Source organism: Pristiophorus japonicus, chromosome 21 (genome assembly GCF_044704955.1).
Source record: "Pristiophorus japonicus isolate sPriJap1 chromosome 21, sPriJap1.hap1, whole genome shotgun sequence".
NCBI classification, from domain to species: Eukaryota; Metazoa; Chordata; class Chondrichthyes; family Pristiophoridae; genus Pristiophorus; species Pristiophorus japonicus.
In genome coordinates this window covers 36,253,520-36,266,467 of record NC_091997.1, presented here as the reverse complement: position 1 = coordinate 36,266,467, position 12,948 = coordinate 36,253,520, and positions in this window count along the sequence as shown.

Below are 12,948 nucleotides of genomic sequence, written 5' to 3'. Positions count from 1 at the left end.
CTCCCTTTATTATTTTTTTAGTTGTTCTTTGCTGGCTTTTAAAAGTTTCCCAATCCTCTGGCCTTTCACTGGTCTTGGCCACATTGTATGCCCTTGTTTTCATTTTGACACCGTCCCTTATTTCCTTATTTAGCCACGGATGGTTATCCCTTCTCTTACAGTCTTTCCTTCTCATTGGGATATATTTTTGTTGCGAGTTATGAAATATCTCCTTAAATGTCTGCCACTGCTCATCAACCGGCCCACACTTTAATCTATTTTCCCAATCCACTTTAGCCAACTTTGCCTTCATACCTTTGTAGTTTCCTTTATTTAAGCTTAGGACTCTGGTTTGAGAACCAACTTTCTCACCCTCCAACTGAATTTGAAATTCAACCATGTTATGGTCACTCATTCCTAGAGGATCCTTTACTACGAGACCATTTATTAATCCTGTCTCATTACACAGTACCAGATCTAAGATAGCCTGCTCCCTGGTTGGTTCCTTGTTCAAGGAAACTATCCCGGATACACTCTATGCACTCCTCCTCAAGGCTACTAAGGCCAACTTGATTTGTCCAATCAATATGATGGTTAAAATCACCCATGATTATTGCCGTTCCTTATTTCTTGATTTATACTCCGCCCAACAGTGTAGCTACTGTTAGGGGGCCTATAGACTATGCCCACCAGCGACTTTTTCCCCTTATTATTCCTTATCTCCACCAAACTGATTCAACATCTTGATCTTCTGAGCCAATATCATTTCTCACTAACGCACTGATCCCATCCTTTATTAACAGTGCTCCCCACCTCCTTTTCTTTTCTGTCTATCCTTCCGAATTGTCAAATAACCCTGAATATTTAGTTCCCAGCCTTGGTCACCTTGCAACCACGTCTCTGTAATGGCTATCAGATCATACCCATTTGTATCTATTTTGCCGTCAACTCATCTATTTTATTCCGAATGCTGCATGCATTCAGATAAAGAGCTTTTAAGTTTATTTTTTTTACCATTTTTTCCTGCTTTGACCCCACTTTCTGATTCACCTTTATGTTTGTATATTCTGTCCCTTCCTGTCACGCTCTGGTTTTCATTTCCCCCAGTGCTACCCTGCTCTATTGCCTTCTCCTTATTCTTTGACTTTTTACATTTCTGCTCACCTGCAAGTGCCCCCCCCCCCCCCCCACTAATCAGTTTAAAGCCCCCTCTACAGCCCTAGTTATTCGATTCGCCAGGATCCTAGTCCCAGCACGGTCTAAGTGAAGCCCTTTCCAACGGAACAGCTCCTTCTTACCCCAGTACTGGTGCCAGTGCCCCAGGAACCAAAACCCATTTCTTCCGCACCAGTCTTTGAGCCACGTGTTTAACTCTCTGATCTTATTGACCCTATGCAAATGTGCTCGTGGCTCAGGTAGTAATCCAGAGATTATTACCTTTGTGGTTCTACTTTTTAATTTGGCCCCTTGCTGCTCATAATCCCTCAGTAGAACCTCTTTGTCTGTCCTACCCATGTCGTTGGTACCCACGTGGACCGCGACAACTGGATCTTCCCCCTCCCATTCCAAGTTCCTCTCCAGCCCTGAGGTGATGTCCTTAACCCTGGCACCGGGCAGGTAATGCAGCCTTCAGGACTCACGCTCCCGGCTGCAGAGAACAGTGTCTGTCCCCCTAATGATACTGTCTCCTACCACTACAACCTTTGTTTTTACTCCCCCAGTTGAATGGCTCTCTGTATCATGGTGCTGTGGTCAGTTTGCTCATCCTCCATGCAGTCCCTGCTCTCGTCCACACAGAGAGCAAGAGCCTCGATACTGTTGGACAACAGCAAAGGCCGAGGCTCCTCCATCACTCCATCCTGAGTCCCCATACCTTCCTCACTTGCAGTCACACCCTCCTGTCCCTGACCATGGACCAAATTTGAATTAATTAATCTAAGGGGTGTGACTGCCTCCTGGAACACAGCGTCCAGGTAACTCTCCCCCTCCCTGATGTGTCGCAGTGTCTGCAGCTCGGACTCCAGTTCATCAACACGGAGCCAGACTTCCTCGAGCTGCAGACACTTGCTGCAGATGTGGTCACCGTGGATCTCAATGGGGTCCACCAGCTCCCACATGCAGCAGAAACACATCGCCTGCCCATACCATCTCTAATGTATTTAGTTCATTAAGTTCTCAAGTTTTGTTTTTAGTCCCAGCTCTTAATTCAAATCAATGCCCCAGAAAAGAGAGAAAGACTCACCAACCAATCACTTCCCTCCTTTCCTGTGACTTCACACTCTGATTTTGGTTCTTTCTACTTTTTGCTTCAGGTCAGTCGGTGTTTGGTCCCCAGACCCTACCTCTCACACTCACCCACCCTCTCCCTCCCTCCCTCACAGTGCATGGTCTGTCCCTGGGTCGACCCCCCCCCCCCCCTCACACTGCTTGGTGTGTCCCTCCCTCCCCCTCTCACACTGCTTGGTGTGTCCCTCCCTCCCCCTCTCACACTGCTCAGTGTGTCCCTCCCTCCCCCTCTCACACTGCTTGGTGTGTCCCTCCCTCCCCCTCTCACACTGCTTGGTGTGTCCCTCTCATGCTGCTTGGTGGAGTGCAGCTCGGGTCGGGTCTCGCCTTGTTTCAAATAGTGCCATGGGATCTTTCACGTCCACCTGAGAGAGCGGACGGGGCCTCGGTTTAACGTCTCATCAAAAGACGGCACCTCTGACAGTGCGGCACTCTCTCAGCACTGCCACTCTGACAGTGCAGCACTCCCTCAGCACTGCCCCTCCGACAGTGCGGCGCTCCCTCAGCACTGCCCCTCCGACAGTGCAACACTCCCTCAGTACTGCCCCTCCGACAGTGCAACATTCCCTCAGTACTGCACTGGAGTGCCAGCCTAGATTTTTGTGCTCAAGCCCACTGAGCCGTGGCTGACACTTATATCCTGTATATACAGTAACCAGTAACGATGTTGATTCAGTAACTAGTAACCCAATACATACAGTAGTCAGTAACCCTATACATACAGTAACCAGTAACGATGTTGATTCAGTAACTAGTAACCCAATACATACAGTAGTCAGTAACTCTATACATACAGTAGCCAGTAATGATGTTGATTCAGTAACTAGTAACCCAATACATACATTAGTCAGTAACCCTATACATACAGTAACCAGTAACGATATTGATTCAGTAACTAGTAACCCAATACATAGAAAATGGAAACATAGAAAATAGGTGCAGGAGTAGGCCATTCAGCCCTTCTAGCCTGCACCGCCATTCAATGAGTTCATGGCTGAACATTCAACTTCAGTACCCCATTCCTGCTTTCTCGCCATACCCCTTGATCCCCCTAGTAGTAAGGACCTCATCTAACTCCTTTTTGAATATATTTAGTGAATTGGCCTCAACAACTTTCTGTGGTAGAGAATTCCACAGGTTCACCACTCTCTGGGTGAAGAAGTTCCTCCGCATCTCGGTCCTAAATGGCTTACCCCTTATCCTTAGACTGTGACCTCTGGTTCTGGACTTCCCCAACATTGGGAACATTCTTCCTGCATCTAACCTGTCTAACCCCGTCAGAATTTTAAATGTTTCTATGAGGTCCCCTCTCATTCTTCTGAACTCCAGTGAATACAAGCCCAGTTGATCCAGTCTTTCTTGATAGGTCAGTCCCGCCATCCCGGGAATCAGTCTGGTGAACCTTCGCTGCACTCCCTCAATAGCAAGAATGTCCTTCCTCAGGTTATGAGACCAAAACTGTACACAATACTCCAGGTGTGGCCTCACCAATGCCCTGTACAACTGTAGCAACACCTCCCTGCCCCTGTACTCAAATCCCCTTGCTATGAAGGCCAACATGCCATTTGCTTTCTTAACCGCCTGCTGCACCTGCATGCCAACCTTCAATGACTGATGTACCATGACACCCAGGTCTCTTTGCACCTCCCCTTTTCCTAATCTGTCACCATTCAGATAATAGTCTGTCTCTCTGTTTTTACCACCAAAGTGGATAACCTCACATTTATCCACATTATACTTCATCTGCCATACATTTGCCCACTCACCTAACCTATCCAAGTCGCTCTGCAGCCTCACAGCATCCTCCTCGCAGCTCACACTGCCACCCAACTTAGCGTCATCCGCAAATTTGGAGATACTACATTTAATCCCCTCATCTAAATCATTAATGTACAGTGTAAACAGCTGGGGCCCCAGCACAGAACCTTGTGGTACCCCACTAGTCACTGCCTGCCATTCTGAAAAGTACCCATTTACTCCTACTCTTTGCTTCCTGTCTGACAACCAGTTCTCAATCCATGTCAGTACACTACCCCCAATCCCATGTGCTCTAACTTTGCACATCAATCTCTTGTGTGGGACCTTGTCGAACGCCTTCTGAAAGTCCAAATATACCACATCAACTGGTTCTCCCTTATCCACTCTACTGGAAACATCCTCAAAAAATTCCAGAAGATTTGTCAAGTATGATTTCCCTTTCACAAATCCATGCTGACTTGGACCTATCATGTCACCTCTTTCCAAATGCACTGCTATGACATCCTTAATAATTGATTCCATCATTTTACCCACTACCGATGTCAGGCTGACCGGTCTATAATTCCCTGTTTTCTCTCTCCCTCCTTTTTTAAAAAGTGGGGTTACATTGGCTACCCTCCACTCGATAGGAACTGATCCAGAGTCAATGGAATGTTGGAAAATGACTGTCAACGCATCCACTATTTCCAAGGCCACCTCCTTAAGTACTCTGGGATACAGACCATCAGGCCCTGGGGATTTATCGGCCTTCAATCCCATCAATTTCCCCAACACAATTTCCCGGCTAATAAGGATTTCCCTCAGTTCCTCCTCCTTACTAGACCCCCCGACCCCTTTTATAACCGGAAGGTTGTTCGTGTCCTCCTTCGTGAATACCGAACCAAAGTACTTGTTCAATTGGTCCGCCATTTCTTTGTTCCCCGTTATGACTTCCCCTGATTCTGACTGCAGGGGACCTACGTTTGTCTTTACTAACCTTTTTCTCTTTACATATCTATAGAAACTTTTGCAATCCGTCTTAATGTTCCCTGCAAGCTTCTTCTCATACTCCATTTTCCCTGCCCTAATCAAACCCTTTGTCCTCCTCTGCTGAGTTCTAAATTTCTCCCAGTCCCCAGGTTCGCTGCTATTTCTGGCCAATTTGTATGCCACTTCCTTGGCTTTAATACTATCCCTGATTTCCCTTGATAGCCACGGTTGAGCCACCTTCCCTTTTTTATTTTTATGCCAGACAGGAATGTACAATTGTTGTAGTTCATCCATGCGGTCTCTAAATGTCTGCCATTGCCCATCCACAGTCAACTCCTTAAGTATCATTCGCCAATCCATCCCAGCCAATTCACGCCTCATACCTTCAAAGTTAGCCTTCTTTAAGTTCTGGACCATGGTCTCTGAATTAACTGTTTCATTCTCCATCCCAATGCAGAATTCCACCATATTATGGTCACTCTTCCCCAAGGGGCCTCGCACAATGAGATTGCTAATTAATCCTCTCTCATTACATAACACCCAGTCTAAGATGGCCTCCCCCCTAGTTGGTTCCTCGACATATTGGTCTAAAAAACCATCCTTTATGCACTCCAGGAAATCCTCCTCCACCGTATTGCTTCCAGTTTGGTTAGCCCAATCTATGTGCATATTAAAGTCACCCATTATAACTGCTGCACCTTTATTGCACGCACCCCTAATTTCATGTTTGATGCCCTCCCCAACATCACTACTACTGTTTGGAGGTCTGTACACAACTCCCACTAACGATTTTTGCCCTTTGGTGTTCTGCAGCTCTACCCATATAGATTCCACATCATCCAAGCTAATGTCCTTCCTAACTATTGCCTTAATCTCCTCCTTAACCAGCAATGCTACCCCACCTCTTTTTCCTTTTATTCTATCCTTCCTGAATGTTGAATACCCCTGGATGTTGAGTTCCCAGCCCTGATCATCCTGGAGCCACGTCTCCGTAATCCCAATCACATCATATTTGTTAACATCTATTTGCACAGTTAATTCATCCACCTTATTGCGGATACTCCTTGCATTAAGACACAAAGCCTTCAGGCTTGTTTTTTTAACACCCTCTGTCCTTTTAGAATTTTGCTGTACAATGGCCCTTTTTGTTCTTTGTCTTGGGTTTCTCTGCCCTCCACTTTTCCTCATCTCCTTTCTGTCTTTTGTTTTTGCCTCCTTTTTGTTTCCCTCTATCTCCCTGCATTGGTTCCCATCAGTAACCCTGTACATACAGTAACCAGTAACCTCCTCTAGTAAGACAGGGAGAGGGACCTGGTAGAAATAATATGAGCCTGAAGATAAAAGAATTAGGAGATGAGTAATAAAGACCAGACCAAGGTAAGGATTAAAGGGTCAGGGAACGGATAATGTTCTGGAACACAAGTATAATAGACTGTTAGAAATAATGTGAGAGGTACGATTAAGAAAAATGAATGGAATTGCCTGCACAGCAATGTACACAGCACCCAAACCATAACTGGGGGCTGGACGCAAACATTGTAACGAGGAACCAGATGTAATCAGGATAATGAAACATGGCTGCGTGAAGGGCAGGATTGGCATTTAAATATTGCCAGATATAACATATTTAGAAAGTATTTAGTGGGTAGGAAGAAAGGGTGGGTAGCTGTACCAATTGGAGAGAACACAAAGGCAGTGTAAAAACAGAGGCATAACTAACGTTAAGATAGAAAAACAATCCATATGGATTGTATTGTGTTCCTAACACAATGAGACTGCACACAGGGAGGTTAAAGTAACAGTGACCTCAGTCTTTATTAAGACACTCCAGATTGTAAATTCGGCACTGGTGAAACATGGCCCGTTGTCACTGACCAGTATGTCAGGCAGGCCGTGGGTGGCAAACATGGCCCTCAGGCTTTCAATGGTGGCAGTGGTGGTGCTTCCCGACATTATTTCACATTCAATCCATTTTGAAAAAGCATCCACCACCACCAGGAACATTTTACCGAGAAACGGGCCTGCATAGTCGACATGGATCCTCGACCATGGTCTGGAGGACCAGGACCACAAACTTAGTGGTGCCTCTCTGGGCGCATTGCTCAACTGAGCACACACGCTGCATTGCCATACACAGGACTCTAAGTCAGAGTCGATACCGGGCCACTACACGTGGGATCTGGCTATCGCTTTCATCATTACTATACCCGGGTGTGTGCTGTGGAGAACCGAGATGAACGTCTCCCTGCCCTTTTTGGGTAGCACTACACGGTTACCCCACAACAGGCAGTCTGCCTGAATGGACAGCTCGTCCTTTCACCGCTGGAACGGCTTGATTAGCTCTTGCATTTCAACGGGGATGCTGGCCCAGTTCCCGTGCAGTACACAGTTTTTTACTCGGGACAGCAGAGGATCTTGGCTGGTCCAAGTCCTAATCTGGCGGGCTGTGACAGGTGGTTTATCATTTTCAAACGCTTCCATGACCATCAACAAATCTGCGGGCTGCGCCACCATCAACAAGTTTGCAGGTTGCGCCATTTCCACCCCTGTGGTGGGCAATGGTAGCCGACTGAGAGCATCTGCACAGTTCTCGGTGCCTGGCCTGTGGCGGATGGTATAGTTATACGCTGATAGCGCGAGTGCCCACCTTTGCATGCAGGCTGAGGCATTAGTATTTATCCCCTTGTTTTCAGCGAACAGGGATGTGAGGTGCTTGTGATCGGTTTCCAGCTCAAATTTTAGGCCAAACAGGTACTGATGCATTTTCTTTACCCCGAACACACACGCTAATGCCTCTTTCTCAATCATGCTGTAGGCCCTCTCGGCCTTAAACAAGCTCCTTGAGGCATAGGCGACAGGTTGCAATCTCCCGCAACTTTAGCTTGTTGTAATAAACACCCAACTCCGTACGACGACGCATCACATGCTAGCACAAGTATTTTACACGGGTTATACAATACAAGCAGCTTGTTGGAGCATAAAATGTTTCTGGCTTTCTCAAAAGCAATTACTTGTTTTTTTCCCCAAACCCAGTTCTCACCTTTACGCAATAACACATGTAGGTGCTTTAAGAGGGTGCTTAACCCTGGTAGGAAGTTACCAAAATAGTTGAGGAGTCCCAACAATGACCGCAGCTCCGTGACGTTCTGTGGCCTGGGCGCGTTCCTGATACAACTGTCTTGGCGTCTGTGGGCCGAATGCCGTCCGCCGTGATCTTTCTCCCCAAAAACTCCACTTCTGTTGTCATGAAGACGCATTTCGACCTCTTCAGCTGCAGCCCTATGTGATCCAGTCACTGGAGGACCTCCTCCAGGTTTTGTAGGTGCTCGACGGTGTCCCGACCCGTGACCAATATGTCATCCTGAAAAACCACCGTACGTGGTATCGACTTGAGTAGGCTCTTCATGTTTCTCTGGAAGATCGCTGCAGCTGACTGAATTCCAAATGGGCATCTGTTGTAGATGAACAGTCCCTTGTGCGTGTTGATGCAGGTGAGGCCCTTTGAAGACTCCTCCAGCTCCTGCATCATGTAGGCCGAAGTCAGGTCAAGCTTGGTGAACGTCTTGCCTCCTGCCAGTGTTGCAAATAGGTCGTCTGCCTTAGGTAACGGGTATTGGTCCTGTAGCGAGAAACGATTAATAGTTACTTTATAATCGCCGCAAATCCTGACCGTGCCATCACTTTTGAGTACTGGAACAATCGGGCTGGCCCACTCATTGAATTCCACTGGGGAGATGATGCCCTCGCATTGCAGCCTGTCCAGCTCGATTTCCACTCTCTCCCTCATCATGTGAGGTACCGCTCGTGCAGTTGCAGACTCGTGGTTTCTGCCATGTACATTTCAGCTCGCAAACATAGTTCCAGTTAATTTATGAACATTGCTAGCACTTGTGTGCTGAGAGATTTGTTTGATGTTATAACTGGTGGACATAAATGCCTGTGCTATCGCAATGGCCTTACTGAGGGTCAGTGTCTCCACAGTCAAAGGTTTTCGTAGGATGGTCTCGTGGCCAATGCCCAGTACAAAAAAGTCTCTGAGCATCTGCTCCAGGTAGCCATCAAACTCACATTGTCCTGCAAGTCGCCTTAGCTTGGCGACATAGCTCGCCACTTCCTGACCTGCAGATCGCTGGCACGTGTAGAACCGATACCTTGCCATCGGCACGCTCTCCCTCAGGTTAAGATGCTACCGAACCAGTGTACACAGCTCCTCATACGACTTATCTGTGGGTTTCACCGGAGCCAGAAGATTCTTCATGAGGCTGTAGGTCGGTGCCCCGCAGACTGTGAGGAGGACCGCTCTCCTTTTTGCAGCACTTCCTTCTCCGTCCAGCTCGTTGGCTACAAAGTACTGGTCTAACCGTTCGACATAGGCTTCCCAGTCCTGACCCTCCGAGAACTTCTCCAGGATGCCCACAGTTTGCTGCATCTCTGCGTTGGATTCATATACTTGTCGCCAGTTATTGTGTTCCTAACACAATGAGACTGCACACAGGGAGGTTAAAGTAACAGTGACTTCAGTCTTTATTAAGACTCCGGAGGGAGGAACAGGCCTGAGGGGCCGGCTTATATACAGTGCTCCCAAGGGATGCTGGGATCTCTTGGGACTTCAGGGGATGCGCTCCCTGGTGGTGGAACATGAGAGTGCATGCTTTACAGATACACAACAGATTGAGATAAATAATAAGGAAAGATCGATCAACGTATAAAGGTATACTGTAGACCACCTAATAGTGGAAGGGACGTGGAGGGAGAAATATGTTGGCAAATCTATGAAATGAGTAAAAGACAGAGTAAAAATCATGAGAGATTCAACTACAAATCGTTGAAGGTAGCAGGACAGGTTGAGAAAGCGGTTAAAAAGCATACGGGATCCTGGGCTTCATAAGTAGAGGCATAGAGTACAAAAACAAGGGAGTTATGATGAACCTTTATAAAACACTGGTTCGGCCTCAACTGGAGTATTGTGTCCAATTCTGGGCACCGCACTTTAGGAAGGATGTGAAGGCCTTGGAGACGGTGCAGAAAAGATTTACCAGAATGGTTCCAGGGATGAGGGACTTCAGTTACGTGGATAGACTGGAGAAGCTGGGGTTATTCTCCTTGGAGCAGAGAAAGTTGAGAGGAGATTTGATCGAGGTGTTCAAAATCATGAGGGGTCTGGACAGAGTAGATAGAGAGAAACCGTTCCCATTGGTGGAAGGGTCGAGAACCAGAGGACACAGATTTAAGGCGAGTGGCAAAAGAACCAAAAGCTACATGAGGAATAACATTTTCTGAAGTGAGTGGTTAGGATCTGGAAAGCACTTTTAAAAAATTTGTTCACATGATGTGGGCATCGCTGTCGAGGCTGGCATTTATTGACCATCCCTAATTGCCCTTGAGTGTCTCGCTGGGCCATTTCAGAGGGCAGTTAAGAGTCAACCACATTGCTGTGGGTCTGGAGTCACATATCGGTCAGACCGGGTAAGGGCGGCAGATTTCCTTCCCTAAAGGCCATTAGTGAACCAGATGGGTTTTTATGACAATCTTGTAGTTTCAGTCACCATTACTGACACTAGCTTTTCATTCCAGATTTGTTTAATTAACGGAATTTAAATTCCCCAGCTGCCGTGCTGGGATTTGAACTTGTGTCTCCAGATTCTGCAGTCTGGAAGAGTCCGTGTTCCATGCTTTTATGGAGTGTGCGAGGTTGCAGCCCCTGTTCCATTATTTAAAGGGGCTGCTCCTCAATTTCTGGTTACACTTCAGTCCCACACTCCTGATCTTTGTGCACCCTGTGCGGAGGGGAGCGGGTAGGTCTGAGGACCTCCTCGTAGGACTGCTCTTGGGCACGGCCAAGGGTGCCATCAGCCGGTCCAGGCAGCGGGCGGTCGAGGGGGTCGTTCAGCCTGACTGCCTGCCTCTCTTCCGCGCCTACATCCGGGCCAGGGTGTCCCTAGAGATAGAGCACGCGGTGTCCACCGGTACGCTCGTGGCCTTCCGCGAGAGGTGGGCGCCAGAGGGATTGGAGTGCATCATCACCCCCGGCAACCAAATTTTAATTTGATTTTATGATTTAAAGTTGTTTTGTTTTAATTGCCGGGGTTTTTAGTGTCCCCCTCCACTTCTTTAGGGGGCACTTGTAAAATATTGAATTTTAATGCCCTAAAAAAAAACACAAAAAAAACCCTACAAAAATACAAAAAAAAACACAAAAAAACAAAAAAGAGGGCTGTTATAAGTGTCTGGAGTGTCCTCCAGATCGGGGGGCACTCGATCTAATGTTTATTTGTACTTCCCAAAAAGAGTTGTGTCTCCAGATCATTAATCCAGCCCTCTGATGTTACTAGTCCCGTCACATAACCACAATGTTACCATTCCATGCCTGAGAGGGTGGTGGAGGCAGACTCAATCATGGCTTTCAAAAGGGAGTTGGATAAGTACCTGAAGGAAATAAATTTGCAGGACTACGGGAAAGGGTGGGGCAGCGGGGGGTTGTGGGGGGAGCTGGGGTGCTCTTGCAGAGAGCCGGCATGGGCTGAACGGGCTGAATGGCCTCGTTTGGTGCTCTAACCATTCTATGATTCCATGATTCTGCCCCCAAAGAAACTGTCAAGAAGAGCTAGTGAAAAGGGAAAAAGAAGGGTTTTTAACGATGTGTAGAGGACTCCTTTCTTACCCAGCATGCAAGAAACCCAACAAGAGAGGAATCACTGCAGAATCTAGTAATGAGAAATGAACTAGAGCGTATAAGAGAAATAAGCGTAGGGGAACATCATGGCAATAGCAATCACAACATAATAATATTTAAGATAATAATTGAGAGACATAAATAAGACAAAGAACAAAGTGTGGAGTATAAAAGTGATAATTTTGAAGGAATTAAATAAAAAGGCAGACACTACGTACACAGGCAACAAAGGAGAGGATGACAAAAGGGAACATGAAGAGGTTAGGAAAGAAATTTAAAAAAATTAGGAAAGCAAAGAGAAAATTAAATTATCAAGGAATATAACAAGAAATAGTGAAGTATTCTACAGACAAGCAACAATATAAATATCAGGATAGAGCTAGGGCCCCTAAGAGATGCACATATTAAACTCACAGGTAATGTCAGTAAAATGGCAGCAAAATTCAACATGGAGACTACCAGGGTGGGCGTGACTTTAGAAGATGAGATCATAAAACATACATAGATATTTGAGATAGAAAGGGGGGACAGTAATAGATAAACTTGTCAAACTTAGAGAGGATAAAACCCCATATCTGGATGGATTGCAACCGCGCATATCAAAAAAAGCTAGGGAAGAGATAGCAGAGGAAATATATATTGATAAAAAATTCATCAGAAAAGGGAATCATGCCAGAGGACTGGTGGACAGCTAATGTGATTCCTAGATTTAAAATGAAAGATAAAACAAGTCCAGGGAACATTAGACCAGTTAGGAAATCTTCACGTAAAGATGCAATAAAAAACATCTAGAAACCAAAAATATAATAACGAATAGTCAGCGTGGATTTTTAAAGGGAAGCTCATGCTTGACCAAACTTAATTAAATTCTTTGAAGAAGTAACAGAAAGTGTTGATAAGGGTAACGTAGTAGATGTAATATACTTGGATTTTCAACAGGCCTTTGATAAGGTAGAGTTTAGCAGATTCATAACTAAGGTCAGAGCATGTAGAGTGAGGGGTCAATTAGCAGAATGGATAGCAAACTAGGAGCCAATGTAGGTCAGCGAGCACAGCGGTGATGGCAGAATGGCAATTGGTACGAGTTAGGATACGGGCAGGAGAGTTTTGAATGAGCTCAAATTTATGGAGGGGGCAAGGTGGGAGGCCAGCCAGGAGAGCGTTGGAGTAGTCGAGTCTGGAAGTAACAAAGGCACGGACGACGGTTTCAGCAAAAGATGGGCTGAGGTGAGGCAGCAACAGGTGCTGTTGCAGAGGTGGAAGTAGGCGGTCTTAGTGATGGA